General features: G+C 37.1%; 1 pseudogene; it reads left to right on the top strand.

The window, feature by feature from the left end:
- Positions 1–6,333: 6,333 nt before the first annotated feature.
- LOC104863973 lies at positions 6,334–8,503 on the top strand (annotated as a pseudogene).
- Positions 8,504–19,295: the final 10,792 nt, after the last annotated feature.

Raw genomic sequence — 19,295 nt, 5'->3', positions numbered from 1 at the left:
TTAGAAATCAGTGCTGATTTATTAAAACAATTCATGCCAAAAGAAACTCATTGCATTTTTATAGTCTTCAATTTTCATTGAAGAATTTAATAGTGCATTAGGTTATACATATAGCAATATGTGGAAATAATGTCAGAGCCGAGGAAGCTTATGGAAATTCATGCCTGGTTGAAGAGCTATATCCCAGAATGCCATAAAATTATTTATGCTCCAGGTGGGAGAGTCTTCACTGACATGCAGCAAGGGCCTCTGGACTAGGGCTGTACCTTTGGGTGTCTTCAGCAATAAGTTTCATGATGAAGTAGAAATTATGCTTCTCTGTAAACTATCAAGCTGAGTAATGTTCAGAGGCCACCCTGTGTGACAGAAAGAATGCAGGACTTAGAACTCAAAGGTGAGTTTGAACTCCAGCTCCGTATTTACTAGTAGCCTGACCCTTGACTGTCAGTTTTCTTACTTGTGAAATAGTCACTGCCAAGCGGGACTGTGAAGATCATATAAGTTCATGTACATAAAGTGCTAACTGTGCTGAACACAAAGCAAATTCTGTTTCCCTCTCTTTTTCCTCCTCTCCTTCTTGTAAAATGAGCTTTTAAAATAAATTTAACTGATTCAGTTAGTGGTTGGGTTCACACAGAATTACATTTTCAAACAAGTGACCTCAGTGCGTAGCCACATCTCATGCGTTTTCGAAGAGCGCCTTATTCTTAGGAAGGCTTAATTCAGCCACCATCACTAGCAGTGTTTGGTTTATTGCTTCAATGTTTCCGCTTAGCAGAATTCAGGCACAGATGCACTTTTAGGTAGTACCTCCCCCTATTTCCTATGCGAAGTTTAACATGATAATACTCCTTGAGAAAAGGTGCTAACATTTGCTGTTTTCTCATTTACCATATATCCTGGAAATCGAGGCACCGACACCGTGAGAGGATGCTCGTTTCCTGCAATGAACCCAGGTACTTTGGACAAGTTTTGCAGGCCAGTAGAATTTTTATCAGGCAGGAGGTAGAGAGGGCTTTCCAGTATGGGCAACCTAGATATACTAGCGCTCACTTGCTCACTTATTCAGTTTGTTCCACTGGTGTTTATTGACTACTTGAACATGTCAGGCTGTAAGTTAACTACTTTTTGTTCATTAGGTCATTTAATGTTTACCACTACCTTTTGAGGTAAATAATATTATCCTCATTCTACAGATCAGGAAGTTGAGGTTTAAAAGTCTAATGAGCTTATCCAAGGTCAAAAAGATACTGCATAGAGGAAGTGAGACCGGGAACTAGCCTGTTTTGTTTCAGAGTCAAGCGCTTAATCACACGCTCTGCTGGAGGACACAGGGAAGACTGGAGTAGAGAGAGTTCCAGCTATAGGGGCAGCAATGCCAATGCCTGGGAGTGCGGCAGGATTGTGTGCAGAGGTGCTGAGTCTGCTCTGGAGTTTCTGAGGCTCTTATAAACCATAATTCTGGCAGTTGATCAGGGTAGGCAGTATACCTTGAGAGTATCTGTGGTTTCTGCTCAGTAGGAATTGTGATTGTAAAATAGTCATAGGATATCTTTATTTTTGTCCCTCAATAGTTTTTTAAATTTTTCAGTGGGGGAAGAGGTCTACCTTTACTTTAAATAGCAAAACGCTGTCTCATGTGAATCACGGAGATGTCCTGTATAAAACTTGTTCCCTGTGATTAGGGAAGAAGAGGAAGTTTGGTGTCTTCACTTTTTCCTCACAAGATTTTGACTCCTCGTCCTTTCTTTGACAAATTTCAGGATTTCAAATCCCTCCAAAAAACAGAGATGAGTGAATTTGGAGAATGAAAAGTGGCGGGAAAGTCCACACTGGCCCGACCTTCCGCTAGGGATCCAGTGTCCCCCTCTCAGGTCTGGGCAAGTGGATGAAGCAGGATCATTCTACCATGGCTGTTTTCATAGGACCCTTCTTCACACCCCCACATTCACCCCAAATCAGAGAGGGTCTCTCAGCAATGCTTCTCTGCCTCTTCAGTTACTATGCAGCCAGTGGAAGCTTCACTCTCTTCCAGGGTATGAGTAGTTTTCTAGACATTATCATAGAAGGATCTGGGACAGCTCTCTGGGCCCACTTCTGTGTGGGATTCTCCTTCATGGCTGCCCCCAGGCCGTAGATCCCTTCTTACATATTCTGGGTTCCAGGGACTCAAGGCCTGCTGTCCATTTCCCCACGGCTCCTCTTCTTTATATCCTGTCAGAAAAGCCAGCCAGGCCATGTTGCACTCTCTGGTTTTCAGGTGGGAGACACCAGTCTAAACTACAGTGGACACATTGTCAGTCCTCGGAAAAGTCTCACAGGGGTTGCGTTACTCAGGTGTGCACGGAGGGACCAGCATCTGCTACCACTCTCCCCAGAAAATTCTTGAAGTTAGGACTATCTCCCACCTTCTTGGAGCAGAAATAGGGTGGTGGTTACTCAGAGCAAAGACCTCTTCTGAGAAATCTTTTCTTCTCCCAAAATTCACTTTTAATCTCCACCTCTAGACCTTTTGTAACTTTGATGTGGTTGAGGCATTTAAGAGTCATCTAAAGTAGATTTCAGTCACATACTTTCAAACATTTTTGTTTCTTGGTTTAATCAATCTGCTTTGGAATGTGCGGGGCTGAAATTTTCGTTCAAGATCAGATACACCAATGATTTTAAGAGAAAATGACATCTTTTTCTTCGGCTTCATCATAGGTGCTCTTTCTAGTGTACAAATATGACGACATACTCCTGCCTACAGCCCCCATAGGGGTTATTTGAGTCCTTGTTGTGAGAGCCTTGCAGTGTCATACGGAAGACAGATGGTATGCAAGTGCACAGACAAACAAGTCCCTGCAAAACTGGATGTGTAGAATGCTTAGGCAGGGAATAAATGGGGAAGAAATGAAAGGAGAGACACTAGTCTCTTTAGCCTTTTAGGCTTACAGCAGCAGAATATAACCAGGAGGGTCAAAAGCATGAAAGCTGACCCCACCAGGGTGTTTGAATTCAAATCCCATGCCTGCCATTTACTAGCTATTTGACCTATGAAGTTACTTATCTGCTGTAGGCCTTGGTTTTCTCATCTGTAAAAATGAGGATGCTAATAATTTCTTCTTATGATTGTTAATTAAAGAAGCTATTTTAAAAGTGTTTAGAAGAATGCCTGGCAAATAAGTATCATATAAAGCTTCTTAAGTAAATATACAGGTGTGATCACAAAATATGGCGAATGTTTGAACTTTAAAAGTTTATTATTGTAAAAGTCACGAAGTCATTAATCGCCTTCAGAATACTCTCACTTCCTTCAAACATATCCCAGTGTTCTTGCCAATTTCTTAAGCAGTTCTGGAATTACTCTTTGATGAGTGTCTTTAGTTGTACTATTGCGGCTGCCTTCGTGTCCTGAATCAACTTAAAACATTTACCATTCACAGCTATTTTGACTTTGAAAAAGGGCAAGAATTACGATGGTGTCAAATTTAGTGAATGAGATGGATGAGCACACGATGTTTTTATTTGGCAGAAATTGTTATAAATATTTTAATTTATTCAGGACATCAAGGAAGACATCAAGACCCTCATGAAAGAGGACATCCAGGTCTGCTTCAAAAAAGCAGCAAGATATATCATGTAAGGGTGCAAATTTCCTATGGTGAATGTTATCATTATATATAGCTAAAATGTACCAGTAAATGTGTTTGAAGTGAGAGTGCATACTTTGAGAGGGATTGATGGTAATGCACTTTTTACTCTAATAACCTACATTTTAAAATGTAAACCCTATTTTTTATCACACCTAGTAAAATGCTACTACTTTTGTCTACAAGGCTACAGTGCCCTTGCCCTGACTGACTTGGGATTATATTTGCTCTTGCCTCTTCTAAGAAGCCTCCAATGATGCTCAGCCACCACTCAGGGGTCCCTCTTACGTATTATCAATGGGATGAATGTAGATCAATGGAACCACAGTTATCTGCTGTATTTTAATTGACCTCTCTTTGTAAACTATAACACTATTGTTGAAATCCGAGACCATATCTTATTTATAGCTATATAAACAGAGGCTTGGAGTGTCTCACATCCATTAAATATATGCTGAATGGATAGACGAATAAGCAACAGGGAACTACTAATAGATAAAATGAGACTACATACTTAGGGTTTGATGTTTTTCTTTGTAGATGAAAAAAACCCAACCAACCAACCAGACAAACAAAACAAAAGAAATTGTTCCCTGATTCATTAGATTTTGCACAGGTTGTAAATGAAATCGTAGTCTTCCAAGTCACTGATAAAGAAGGAAGTTCGGGGGCTCATTTAAAATTCAGATTTCTAAAAAGCTAAATTGAGTTTGGTTGATTACTCCAGTTAAGTATTTACCACACTCATCTAATATATTGAAAACAGGATTTAATTCAATACAGATTTATTGAGCGCCTTTCTGAGCAAAGCACTGAGAAGAATATAAACAAGAATAAAATACAGCCCCTGCCACACAGGAGCTTACAGTCTAGAAGAGAAGCCACATCCACTGGGACCTGTAAAACAAGGTGGAACGCAGCCAAAGTGAAAGACTGGGAGTTCGGGAGAGGAGGATGTAGTTTATTACCATCCTTTTAAAAATCAGTTTTTAAAAAGTCGAGTCCTAATTCCTTATCAATTTGTTTCTTTTTGACTCGTTATTAACATCTTTTCACCCTTCAAAGTTACTATACTAACTGCTGGAAGAACCCTTTAATCATCATGTAATTCACACAAAATCAAATGCCTATTTTACAGTCTGTCTTTTCGTTTTTGTTTCCAAATTCTGCTTGCTTTTTGAGTGAGTCTAGGTTAATTTGTACATTATCTGGGTGAAAAGTGTTCCTTGTGTAAAGTATCAGTGTTGTTAGGATAGAATGTTAGCCCTTGAAAGATATTCAAAGATCATCTAGTATATGCTATCATGATTTTATTTTATTTACTTCCTTTTTCAAAAACAAAATAAGGAGGTGAGATAAATAGCAAAGCTAGTTACTAGAGCTGGCAAAAGAAAGCCCAGATATCATGATGCCCAGTACAATGCCTTTGCCCATTATACCATGCTGCTTTTAGAATAATTTTAGACTATAGGAAATGCAGTCCTGGGGAAGATATTTATAACAAGTCTCTGGCTCATTTAGCATGCTGTTGTTTGGGATATCCAGCTGCACACTTTGTTCTTGTCAGTAATAAATTATTTCCTGACAATTTGGTTGACAAACGAGATCCCAGCCTCAATGATTTGTGCACATCTTTTAAAAAATGATCAGGTTAACTGTTCTAAATAGTCTTTTTGTCCTTCACTCATCTTCCAACGTGAAGAGAAGAAAGACTCTAGATCTACAATAAGGATGTAAATCACACACATACAACAGTAATCTTTTTATATAACATTTAGGGTGAAGGTACACTTTTATGAGCTTTTGTAATCCAGTGGAGATTCTCTGAAAGCCACAAAATCTCTCCTGTGCCCTGAAACTAGCTAAGTTTGCTTTTCTAAGTTCCCAGTGGGCTAGGATACAGAGTATGTGGACATTCAAATGCTGGAAAAGCAAAACAGAATCAGGAGGTGGGGGTGGACAGCGGAATGCAAGGGTGGCCAATAAGGATTATTTTACAACTCATATTTCTCTATTGAAAACTGAGCTTTCTGGTCACGTTAGGGCAGAATAATTGATAGCAGCTGCAGATGGGAAGGTTTGGACATGTATCTCCCCAGGCAATATTTTTTTTGGTATGCTCTGTGGTATGTAGCAAAGTATGGCAGTTTAATACTGAGCTATGGTCTCTTTAGTTAGCTAGGAAGACTAAAGCCGTTCATTTTTTTCACAAAAACTTACCTTGTTCTACGTTCTTCCTCATGCCACTGCAGTGTGGTTGTGACATTTGCCTGTCATCAGTGTTGGTGCTGTTGGGAAGACTCCCGTGTGGAGGGCAGTGAAGGCGCATGGTGTGATCATAGGGTGGCATCAGTTTGTCTGCAAACTGGCTTCTGCAAGTGAAGAATCTTCAGCCTGATTAGTGAGGAAATTAGCTCCCACTGTTAATAATTGCAAGACAGTAAAGAGCAAGTTCATTTTTGAGATGTTTGACGGTCTTCTCAGTCTAGGAAATTAACAGGCTGTAATGTAAGAGATGATCATTCAAAGTGGTTGAAAGAGTCCGATATATTTCCAGACTAATGAACCCAAAGAGGAATGTAGAGAATTTTCAGTATAGATCTTCTTAAAAGGATAGGTATCTGATTTCTTTAAGAAATTCACAACCCTTTCCTTTAGTGAATTGATTCTGATTTTAAATGCTCCTATTATGATAAATAGAATGGCAAGAGTATGAAAAGGCTATTAAAATAATTATAGAAGTTAGAGTCATAAATTATCTGTTGATGCAGACTGTCAGCAGGTAAGTCAATTGCTTCAGTATTAGGACTAATTGTCTAGACTACAGAATTGGCTACAAATGTCTTCAGACATCTGGATCAGATGTATGTTGTCAGTTTAACCAGTGGAATCTGACCTGCACTGAGTATTCTTCTCATTTGAGCAATAGACATTAGTAATTGTGTTACTAGTGTGATATCAGTTTGTCATTATGCTGCAAAGCATGATGGGATTAAGCACACACCCAAGATGATATAATGGTGGCATCTTGGAATAATAGTAATCAGTACCTATAGTGTCTCATCTGAGAGAAAAATGCCTAATTCAAATAATTAGCTAGTGAATATTTACTATAAGATGGATAAATAAATATGTTGAATGTCAGCTAATAAATTTTCAGATTGCTTTGCTCAAGAAAACTCCTCTTTAACCATTTGTGTATGCTTCCGAAAAGCCTAAGATAGATATCACCATGCTACCCTATTTCTACTTCTAGTTCCCTTTTCAAAAAATAAGCCTAGACGGAACTTTCCAGAACGCCCTGAGAGGTGGATGAGCAGCGGTTGCCTGAGCTGTGCACTGCTACGCTTTCCTTCCCGCTTCCCCAGCTCTGGCCCAGCCCGCTCACTGGCTGTAGAAAAGTGTGAAAGAAACCACTTACTATGATGTTTGGGGGGTTAAACACAATGCCACCCAAGAAGAATTGAAAAAGGCTTATAGGAACCTGGCTTTGAAGTACCACCCTGATAAAAATCCGAATGAAGGAGAAAAGTTTAAACAAATTTCTCAAGCTTATGAAGTTCTCTCTGCTGCCAAGAGAAGGGAATTATATGACAAAGGAGGAGAACAGGCAATTAAGGAGGTGGAGCCGGTGGTGGTTTAGGCTCCCCCATGGGTGTCTTTGATATGTTTTTTTGGAGGAGGAGGAAGGATGCAGAAAGAAAGGAGAGGTAAAAATGTGGTATGTCCACTCTCAGTTACCTTAGAAGATTAATGTGCAACAAGGAAACTGGCTCTGCAAAACAACGTGATTTGTGACAAATGTGAAGGTCTAGGTGGTTAGAAAGGAGCTTTGGAGTGATGTCCCAGCTGCCGAGGTACTGGGATGCAAATCAGAATTCATCAGATAGGACCTGGAATGGTTCAGCAAATTCAGTCTGTGTGCATGGAGTGCCAGGGCCATGGAGCACGCATCAGGCCTAACGATAGATGTAAAACTGCAATGGAAGGAGGATAGAAAGAAGATTCTAGAAGTTCATATTGACAAAGGCATGCACGATGGTCAGAAGATAACAATGGCGAAGGAGACCAAGAAGCAGGACTGGAGCCAGGAGATATTATCATTGTGTTAGATCGAAAGGACCATGCTGTTTTCACTCATACTGGGATGAATCAGAATTCATCAGATAGGACCTGGAATGGTTCAGCAAATTCAGTCTGTGTGCATGGAGTGCCAGGGCCATGGAGCACGCATCAGGCCTAACGATAGATGTAAAACTGCAATGGAAGGAGGATAGAAAGAAGATTCTAGAAGTTCATATTGACAAAGGCATGCACGATGGTCAGAAGATAACAATGGCGAAGGAGACCAAGAAGCAGGACTGGAGCCAGGAGATATTATCATTGTGTTAGATCGAAAGGACCATGCTGTTTTCACTCAACGAGGAGAAGACCTTTTCATGTGTATGGATATACAGCTGGTTAAAGTACTGTGTGGCTTCCAGAAGCCAATATCCACTCTTGACAACCGAACCATAGTCATCACCTCTCATCCAGGTCAGATTGTCAAGCATGGAGACATCAAGTGTGTACTAAATGAGGGCATGCCAATTTATCGTAGACCATATGAAAAAAGTGGTCTAATTGTTGAATTTAAGGTAAACTTTCCTGAAAATGGCTTTGTTTCTCCTGATAAACTCACTTTGCTGGAAAAACTCCTACCTGAGAGGAAGCGAGTAGAAGAGACGTATGAAATGGATCAGGTAGAACTGGTGGACTTTGATCCAAATCAGGAAAGACGGCACCAGTATAATGGAGAAGCCTATGAGGATGATGAACATCATCCCAGGGGTGGTGTTCAGTGTCAGATCTCTTGATGGGGCAGTGAATAATACTCACTGCTGGCATTTTGTGTGCAGTAGTGAACACATGAAGGACTATAATCATTTGCTCACTACTTGCTATGGTTTTTGCTTCAATATTCAATTATAGTAGTGTTTGAAAAGTTACATGAAGAATAAATGCAAATATAAAAGCTCTGACTTTGCCCTGTATGTATGATAACTTCAGTGTGCAAGATGAAATTTAATGCCTGTAAAAAGTATCTTAACTCTGGCATCTGTTAGGCCATACCTTGTAATTGACTGCAGTTGTGCACATGGACATGCTTAGACTGAAATGCTAAGTACATGTGTTGACTTTAGTATATGACCCCTCATTGTTAAGATATGGATTAAAACTGTATTTAACTGGCAATCAGAAAAAGGAAAAGTGTGTAGAAGTGTTGGTCTGTCTAGCTATTTGTATTAAGTGGGATTCATTGTGATGCCTCTGCATTCTATTGTCTCAACTATTACTTGAAGGTGGCATAAAATATAATTTAGCCTATGGTATCAGTAATAGAAATGAAACCTTTCTAATGAAGGGGTTTACCATAATGCTGCTTCTTAAGGGCTTGCATTTCTAGGATTGCATTCTCTTCTGCTGTGCCATCTTTAAAAAAAAAAAATGTATATATATATATATGTATGTATATATATATAAGAAACTATGTTGACCAGCCCAGGTTATATTGTTTTTCCCTTCTCTTTGGACTGTGATAAGCCCTTGAGTAGTGACTTCAGAGCTGGGTAACTTTGAAATTAAAAAATAAAATGAACAGACTACACAGAATTCTAATTTGCATGTTTAATATAAGGTGTTCCTTAGGTGTGTTACAGGCTTACTTTAACCCATTTGACTTATGCTCCAAAGTAACTGTAATGTAATGGTAGTAGTACAGCAAATTATGGTGAATAGCTTTACTTGTGTGTTCAAGTCATGTTTACATGCTTAAATCTGGATATCAGAATTTAAGCAATGGTTGAAATGTGTGAATGTTTCCTTAATGTACTGATTACAAAGCAAAAAAAAAATAAGCCTAGGTATGGTTTATACTTCTGTATCATTGCTTGTGTATTCATGCATAAGTGAATCATCCCAAAAGAATAAATAGATTTTTTTTTTAACTTTCTCGGGACCAGAGGCCTACAAGATCTAGCCAAATCAGAAAGTAAAGATAGTAGAAAGCCACTCTTCTAACTTACCTTCCATGATCTCGGGGTTCACTCAATAACTGATTTCTCTCTGTAAACGTGGTTATTTGGATGAGATAGAATAAAACCAGGAGAGTCAACAAAATCCTGCCTTACTCATTGCTTCATTTGGTGACCAGCAAAACATTCTCGGTTTGACAACAGGTTTATTCTTTTCCAGATGAGACTTAATTTAGTCTTTCACTTTGAACCCCTGATAACATTTTGCTTCAATAAAATACTAATTTGAGTTATACTCAGTATATAAACTTGAACCATATTAATGTCAAATATCATTTCATTCTGTGCTTCCAAGAAAAAGAGGCGTTCTGCAAAATGAAATTTTCTAAATATCTGAGTTATATAGTTTTGAACTTCAAACCTTTTAAAATGGGAATTATTTTATTGAAAACATTTATAATTACATTAAAAACTTCTCTGCTTTCTTAAACATCTTAAACAGTATATTAAATGTAGCTATTTTATGACTTGGGTATAACTATAAATACAAATATACTAATGTAGTTATGGCCCATTAAAATATGGAGTTGTCCCTTTCAATAAATTTGTATATTATCTCAAATTACTATATTTTATTTGTCTGCTTTTAGTAGTTTTTCTGTTAGCTATTAATCTTTGTCATTCTTTGGATTCCTGCTCTATTACTCAGTTCTATCTTTTTGCTTTTGCAGCTTCTAATCTGCTATGGTCTAGGAAGTACATAGCTAACATTCTTAAAATTTTGTGAAAATAGGAGAAAAATGCTTTATGAAGTAAATGGGATTTACTGTCTGAATGTCAGGAAAACTATTTCTGTTACCCAGAGGCCTTATTTACTTATGTAATGGAGGGACAAAAATTATTTGCTTTTAGATGACCCCAGTCTCATTTTATGGGAAATTCCTTCATATCTAGATAGCTCTGCCACCAATATTACAAGTGCTTTGATACCCTGGGGAGAATAAAATGAGTATAACCATAATACTGTCTCTTTTAGCATGCAAAATGTACATATACCATAAAATATATTCTCAGATGGCTTTGGTGTGAGTAAAGTGTGTACATGTCAGGAAAATGAATGCTCAATGTATTGATGCATAAGAATTGTGGTACATGTTTTGTTATAATATTAACAACTGTTTTTAGTTAGAACAGGTCTAATAACAATCACCTGCTCATGTTTCTATTTACACATTCTAAAATGGGAGAGTCAAATCAAATTTCATTGGCAGAAAAATAAATAAGCCAGATGAAAATTGAAGATGGACAACTTACTGCCATATGGAGGGATGTAAAAATCCCAGTCTTTATAAACATGGGAGGATTCCATGAAATGTCTTGCTGAGCTTTTTTTTGAGTGTGTGTGTTTAGTTTCTTGAATTAAACATTTTCCTCCTCAAAAAACAAATGGAAAATTTAAGGTGTATTTTTTACTTACCCACATTTATTAAAATATAGCTTTTTCTTCATAAGAAAATTCTCCATCCTAAACTACTAGGGTGCTCTCTGACATCTACGTAACACACATTATAGACTTTTAAACAAGCATTCCCATTCCCTTATTTCTGTTTCAGGCAGCTCCTTAAGTAAGTCATAAATGAACTTTAACTGCATTTTAAAATTAAGAACATGTTCAAATGGTTACTGAAGTTGACAAACCTGTAATATGAAGTACATCATTTCCCTTTTCAAGCAGAATTTTTTCCAACTCATTACTTAGGAAAGTGCCCTAGAAAAGTATATGTGAATTCATATGTCTTTTTGAAAAATCATTTTGTTAAAGTGGTTCCTTTGCTACATTTTTTCCTCTGTAAGTGGTTAATTTGTGCTGGTGTTGTTGAAATAGATCTGTGGTTCTGGCTGTGGGTGTGCAAGTGCTTGTGTGTGTGCGTGGTTTGTTAATGGGAATATATGGGACATGTTATGGAGGAGAAAGTTGAGATTGGAGGTGTGCATTTAACAGTGTTTTTGGGGAGCTGATGCTGACCTTGAGAGCTGACTGCCTTCAGTTTGGCTGACAATTACTTTTCTTTCTTATCTTCTATTTAAAACACTAAATAGGTTAAGGGCTTGAAGGGTCAAATTAAATATGCTTGGGAGGAATTGAATTTGTTTTGCAATAAACTCTCAGGATTGTTGATTTAACCCCTATAGAATCAGGCCCTGGTTCCTGCTTTGTCTTCCCATACAGGGGTTTGTTTGCCTCTTTCCATGGCTAAAAAGGGAAAATCAGTAAATACCGACTCAATTTTGCCATCTTTCTGTATGTTGTGCAACAATTTGGCTAACCAGGCAGAAAGTCAGAGTTTGACTCCCAGGAGAGATGCCTGTTGTGTGTATCTTATTATAATGTTCAACTAGATCAACTTCACTTTAAACATTAAAGAAGTGCCCCTTTAAGGCACTTTCTCTGACCTCCAATGCAATTCATTTCACAGAACATGAAAAACAAATCATCAAAATAAACTTCCTGAATTGTATTTGCAAGCTAATTCTCAATCTACTTATAAATATTATTAGGAGTATTGGCTAAATGCTACCACATGTGAGGGCAGAATTGGTAGAATCAAAATGCCATCCATGTCACAAAATAAGTGGAGTTCACTACGTCTGTCATCATTAGTTATTTTAACTTTATACTTGTGGTGTGTTATGAGGCTATTTCCCCCTAAGGAACACGTGCTGTGTGTAAATTATTAACTCATTAATTCCTGAGGTCTGGAAGCCCCAAGGACACAACAGTTTTATTTTTCTCTAGCTTGCTGGTTTCACAAATGTGGAAACTAAAAGACTTATAGCAGGAAATCAGTGCTGAGCCAAAAATAGAATTCAAGTCTTTTACTTCTTAGTACAGGATTTAAGGGCTTTTGCATGGAAATAAATTTATGCTATTTGTGGGCATGATATCAATTGAGATTAGGAAAAATGTTTTTGACCTTCTATAACTTTTAATTATTTTAAATTGCTTTAAAGCATAAATATGACATTTTAGTTTTGGGAAACATACTGCCCTTAAAGCACTGTCACTTAATTGGAACTCATTCAATGAAATTAGTAATGTTCTTGGAAAAAGAGAGAGTGCTTGATGAAGTCGATGCACTCAAGTTTGACTCTGCTGCCATGTGTACCATGAGTTCCGTTGTCACCTACTGTGCCTGATGAATAGGAGTCAAGGGTTAGCAGAACCAAGAGGAACAGGTCTTGAAATAAAAAGAGCAAATTTATGATCACTTCTGTATTATATCTTTTAGAATTCTCTAGAGGCTTCACAAACTATTTGGCACTTTCAGAAAATAAATTTGCTACTGTATGTGCTATAATTATATGCTTAATAACAGCTTGTTTAAGGATCATCTGTGAAGAATGTAGTACAAATACACTTTGAGGATGTGACTACAATAATAACAAAACAGAAGGTAGTTGAATCTCAGAATAATTTGACAAATACTAAAAAAGAATTTTCTAAAGCAACACTCATTTAAAGGGTACAGATAAAACTAAAGAAATAAAAGGAAAATGAAAATAGAAATAGGTTCAATTTGTGTGCACAGGAGATCGTAGCACTTACATGATAGAATATTTTGGGCAATATTTATAAGTAAGCATTTGCTAAAGGACTGAGAAATTCTTCAGCATTATATTGTTACCTTGTTTGTGTTTTGAGCACCAAATTTCATGCATCAGTGCCATTGCAATGACACTATCTAAATATGCTGCCAGTTACATTAATTCACAAATTAAAACAAACCAAACAAACAAATTACCAGTGGACAAAGCACAGAAAAGTCAGTGGTTTTACACTGGCCAGATAGTAATGGGGAAAAGGCACAAGAAGCTATATTTGTTGAAGATCTTTTTTTTTTCTTTTCATGTGTGCTTTTAGAATTTCAATTATAAAAGTTCGAGAGCATTTATAATTATAAAAAAATAAATGTAATAGTGAACATTTTCATAACAGAGTACAGCTATTGACTTTTCTAGAAGTAAGAGTCAGTTAATTCAAGCCTGTTTGGGCATGGGTAGCAAAGGTACGGAGGTAAGCAGTGAGGATTCTAGTGATGGCTTAATGAGGGACACTCTGGGGGCTGGGCTCTTTGTCCTGGCTTTATGTGAGAATCGTTTGAAGAGCTCATAAAAATACTAGTATCTATCACAGTCTTATCTTTGCCACATTCTTGTCTTCTGTATTATGATTCAACTGAGAGTGAAGGCCAAAGAAATACAGAGAGCAGATTTTGACTTACAAACTAGTCTGATGAGTAATGCTGATGATTGCTTCAAAATAATGAACAGGGGTAAAACCAAGCAGAAAATTGTGATAGAGCAGACCAAGACGGTGAAAATAGTGAATTGATGGAAACAAAAGGGGAAGAGGCATGCTGTTCATGGACAAACATATTCAAGGGATTTAATTGAGATAAATAGAAGGAAAGTGAACATTCCCAAGTGACACAGTTTTTCCTTTGTAAGGATATAAAGTAGATAATTGGTATTTCTTGGTTAATTTTGCCAAAGCTGGCTTTTTCACACTTAAATTTCCAGCAACTGCTAACAATTTCCACTATGCATTAAGACACAACTCTCTGAGATTGATGTCAGACAAAGAAAGCCCTCAAGCATTCTCAGCAGAAAATATTCACAATATCCTGGATCTATTAAGTAGGAAAAGGACAAAAGACCTAAACTGGTAGATAAACCAACCAATGATAACACTGAGAATATCTGTGAAGATTTTACTCTGAAACAAAATAGTTGAAGTGTTATGCAATTTATATGAGTTTTGTGAGGAGTCTTTATTTTGCAAGATTTATAACACTGTTACTTTGGCCAAGGCCACAATAAAAACAAAGTCACTGCAGGCACTGCAATGAATATCTTTGCACTTTTTCTGTGTTCTAAGTACAGGGACTGCCTATCATTCTACAAATATACCAGGAATAACTATCTTTGCTCTTGTTTTCCTTTCAATGCCATCTTTTAAATATCACCCCAAAAGACACACTCTCTGTAAAACTTCCTACAGTCGATGAAAGACAATATCCAGGTATGCTCTCATCCAGAACATACACATCTTCAATGTCACTTTCATGTTGTTCTGTTTACTTAGCTGCCTCTTTTTTTTGAAGAGACTGAAAGTAATTTGAGGAGGGTTTACAAGCCAGTGCCTTGCAAAGTATCTGTTTTTAATTGCACTAGAAAGCTAACCATTCTGTTGGGTAACTAGAACCCTAATGAGAAAGAGCTCAACAAATGCTTGGTGTGTTAAGCTGATACCCTTCACCGACTTGGAAATTTTCCTTTTGGTCAATCTTTGTTGAAGCAATTTCAGTTATGTCAGTTGAGCCTCTCCAGTGATGTGTTTTTGTTCATCAGTCAAAAATGATGTCTGAATCAACTAAAAATATGGAAAAAATTGCTTGTTTGTGTACTATGTGTACATGGAGGGAGAAGAGAGGCTATAATTAGATTCTTGAAGTGCCTGAAGGCCTAAAACAGTTGATAAAACACTATCATAAGCAGTGAAAAACTAGAGGCTTTCTCACAGAATTCTAAAATTAGAAATGACCATTATCATTACTTCATACATACTGGAAAATGGAAGGCAAAATTTCTTACTTTCAGCGTTATTACAGTTTACTTAAAAACAAAACAAGAAAGCACCTGAAAGCAACAGAAACTTCATTGAAACTAAAAGAATTTAGGTAAGTAACTAAATATAAAAAATTCAGATATCAATAGATTTTTTTTATCTTAGTGAAATCACTTGAAAATATAATGAAAAAAAATCCTAATTTGCCAACAGTACAAGTATATTTTGCATAGACATTCAATAAGAAATTTGCAAGGCAGCAATGAGGAAAATAATATAACCTTACTGAAAGACATAAAGGAGGAGTTAATAAAGAAAAAGCTGTGCTGTACGGTGAATGACTTAATTTTGAAAAAATTCCAAGTAAACATGTTTAAATAACTTTAGATAGAAATGTGAAGTTAAACAATAATAAGATTTATTCGCCTTTCAGATTAGCAACACATAAAAGTATGTGAAATAGCATGTTATACATCTCTGACAGAAGACTTATAATTTTTTTGTTGGTCACTTATCAAAATATAACAACATTTTAAAATTTTAATTCTATAGTTTCGTCTTTCAAAATGCATGCTCCAAAAATATTTATGTAAACGATTTTAACATCGATGTCAGAAAAATTATAAAAGTTTTCCAGAGGCATTGGGTTAAAAATTATTTTTCATATAGTGAGAGAAAGATTAGGCATTAAGAGGACCTGGCAGCTCTATAAAGCAAATGAAAATATTGTCCTCGATGTACTGATGAGTTCACAAAAGCAGGCTGAAGCACACTATTTTATATAGCTCTGTCTTTGTTTTTAAAAAAGTGTGTGTGTGTACGAAATGCATGCAAAGACTTTCAGTTAGGTTACAGATGAGTGCTAATAGTAGCTCTCTCTAAGAACAGGGTTTCAGAGGTCCTTTCCCTTTCTCACTTCGTCCATGTTTACAAATCTTTGGGGTTTGTACAATAATCATACATTCTTCCTTCAACAGAAAGGTCTTTATTTTTTATTTCTTTCGGGGGAATTGCCTAGACGGTCCCTCAGGGGGACACAGACAATATTCACTACTTCATAGCTAAGCAGAGTTCATGATGGGAATGACAGTGGTAATGACAGCAGAGGACCTGACGCATCTCTGAGCTTTTCCTCCAATTTGACTGCTCTCTCGTCACCTCCCTTTGATCTGTGGCCCTGAGCAGGAGCTTTAGAATGTAAGTCATTAAAGTTCATTTAACTTGAAGCACATATCTGAAGAAAGGAAAAGAGTCACAAAGATACTTCTCTTTTGGGTTTACCAAAGGAGAGATATATTCCTGAAAGCTGGGGCTGAGTTTGTTAACCTGAAATGTGAAATTTCAGATCTAGAACTCTTCTTGATAAGAAAAAAATAACATTTCAAACAAAGGTAAAAATTAAATTGGAACCATCCAGAAGAATTTAAAGAGTCTTTGCTGGGTTTCAAAGAGGTTCCTACTTCCCCAGGTAGTAGTACTTTAGATTTTATTAAGATGTGTTTCAGAACTGCCTCATCAATGCATAATATGTTGGGCACAAAGAAAATGTTCTCATTGTTATTAAATACAGAAGAACCTTGAACAATCCGTATCTCTCTCTTAATTTTTTATTGCTGCTTTGATTGTATGATTATTTATTTCAACATTAAAGAATATTTCTGCTTTTAAATTCTTCAGCGATCAAGCTCACAATGAGTTATTTTAAAACACATTCCAAATATTTTCTTTTGCCCAGCTTCACGTTGACAGGTACAATAGTCCCAACTTAGCTTCTGTTCACACAAGAACACATTTTGAAACCCAATTAATAAGAGCTAGAGAGCTCTGTAAGCTCCACAGAGCCCAACACCTGCTGAGCAAACTGTCAAATGTTTGCCACGGTACTTAGAGCTGTATTATGGCAAAATGAAAAAAAAAATAGGCAGGGGAATGAAATTAAAAACTCACAATGAAATAGTTGATTAAGAAAATTAAGCCATTTAGCACCAACCCATGCCTCCGCCTCCTGGAGGAAACCTTGGGAGATTGCTGTGGGCCAGAGTTCCTGAAAACATTTGTCCTCTATGGCAATGACTGCTTAATTTTAGTCACAAAAGACTCCTTTGGCATTCATCTAAATTTTCAGACCCCCTTTCAAATTTATTCATAAGTTTCCTCTTTCCCAGTGACCCCAACATACTTGGTGCTGGGAAAGGGTCTGTCAACAAATGGCAGATCTACACCTAAGCCAGAATAAAGCCTTAGGGGTGCTGAGGCCCAATGTAGATAGCCTCTCCTTCGGAGCTGGGCTGTGAGGCTCCCTGGCCAGACATTTTAATTGCCAGATTTTTTTTTAATCTTTAAGGGAGGAGGGGGAGGAATGAGTGATAAGGAAAGACTTGAAAGAAAGTGATGAATAGATTCGACTCAACTTTTACCTCCCCAGAAAGCCTCCCCCAGTTATCCTTCAGTCTCTAGATTTATTGATGGCCCTGAAAAGTTGTGTCCATTTCACATCATTTTTGTTCCTTGCTTTAGTCACTGATATGAACTTCCAGTAACCAGAAATGTACTTTTCATTTTTTGTCTGATTTAATAGTGTTTAGTATTTTACATAGTATGAAGGACAGCTCGGTTTAGCTACAAATGTAAATTAATTGATTAAAAAGATTGTCCATTTTGAATCTCTAAGGCTTTCTGAAAACAAACAAGACGAAAAAAATGCAATCGGAAGAACTGTTCTCCTCACGAAAGAACATTTGACATGGCAGTGAACTATTTAGGGTTCACTCAAGTTCAAGGAAACTTATAATAAGTTAATTATTAATTCAATGGAACTAAGTCTTCATATTCATTAGGAATTTTTTGGTGGCATGACATAGGACATTTATATGTTTAGAATGAGTCAATAACATAGCATGAACGGTTATATAATTTTTTGTTTATATCATGATCTTTAAAGAACTTGAAAAAGTTAACTAGATTAAATAATAACTATATTAAATAAATAAAAATCATGGAAAATAAAATAACACAGGCTTCATAAAATAGAGGAAATGGTAAGATTAAATAAAAAGTCTATCTTGGCCAGACATGCACACTTGCCCAAACACTTGGGTCTTAGTTTCCTAGAAGGTCAACCTTAAATAGATTCAGTACTTAATCAGGTACTTGATACACTGTGTTTAAGGGAGACAAAAATCCATCGTTTTGTTCAGGAGAACCTTTTTAATTCTCAGCCCACTGACCAGGCACAGACCTCGTGAGTGCTGAAGTTAGGATAGTGTGATACCCGTCATCCACGACCTTAAGTGAGCACGAAGATGAGTTTCATGAGGGATATTTACAGTGTCTTCCAGTGTGAATGGCCTTCACATCCATGCTGTCACCACAGCCGTTCTGCTGATATCTAGATGATGAGCTCTGTGATGTGGTTTCCCTTCTGCTTGAGTTTTAGAATAGATTTGAGAAGGTACCTGTGTGGAAGGACTACCCTATCAATTAAGTTGGGCTTGTATATATTGTGATTAAAAACCTCCAGAAGTTCTCAGTAGCTCTAAACTATAAGGTTTATTTCTTATCCATGCAGCATGTACTTTATAGGTTGAAGAAAAGTCCACCATATTACAGTAACTCCAGAATCTGGGTAAACAAGAGGCTCCATGCTTTCGTAGACAGAGATGGGGGAAAGAGCACAGAAAACCATAGACTGACTTTTACCACGTCTGTCCAGCCCATTCATCATGCCTGTTGACATTTCACTAGCTGAGGCAAGTTAGTCATCAGGCCAGTCCAGTCTTCCACAGAATGGGTTGTGCAATCCTCCCAGAGGGAAGCAGACTGAAAATTATAAACAACAACATAGTTTATGGCCACCATGCATCCTTAAAAAAATAACCCCAAGGAATGATTTTTTTTCAGGTGACATTTCCTGAGATATTGGGTGACAGAAACTTCTAAAAAGTATTATTGTTTACTGAGTCCCTGAAGTGCAGTGTTCGCTGGTGACTAAAACCTCTGCTTTCATGGACAGAAGGACCA

This window comes from Fukomys damarensis, unplaced genomic scaffold (assembly GCF_012274545.1).
Source record: "Fukomys damarensis isolate Sample0158 unplaced genomic scaffold, DMR_v1.0_HiC HiC_scaffold_14, whole genome shotgun sequence".
Classification (NCBI taxonomy): domain Eukaryota; kingdom Metazoa; phylum Chordata; class Mammalia; order Rodentia; family Bathyergidae; genus Fukomys; species Fukomys damarensis.
Note: the sequence above shows the minus strand (reverse complement) of the source record. Positions and strands in the feature narration are given on the sequence as shown.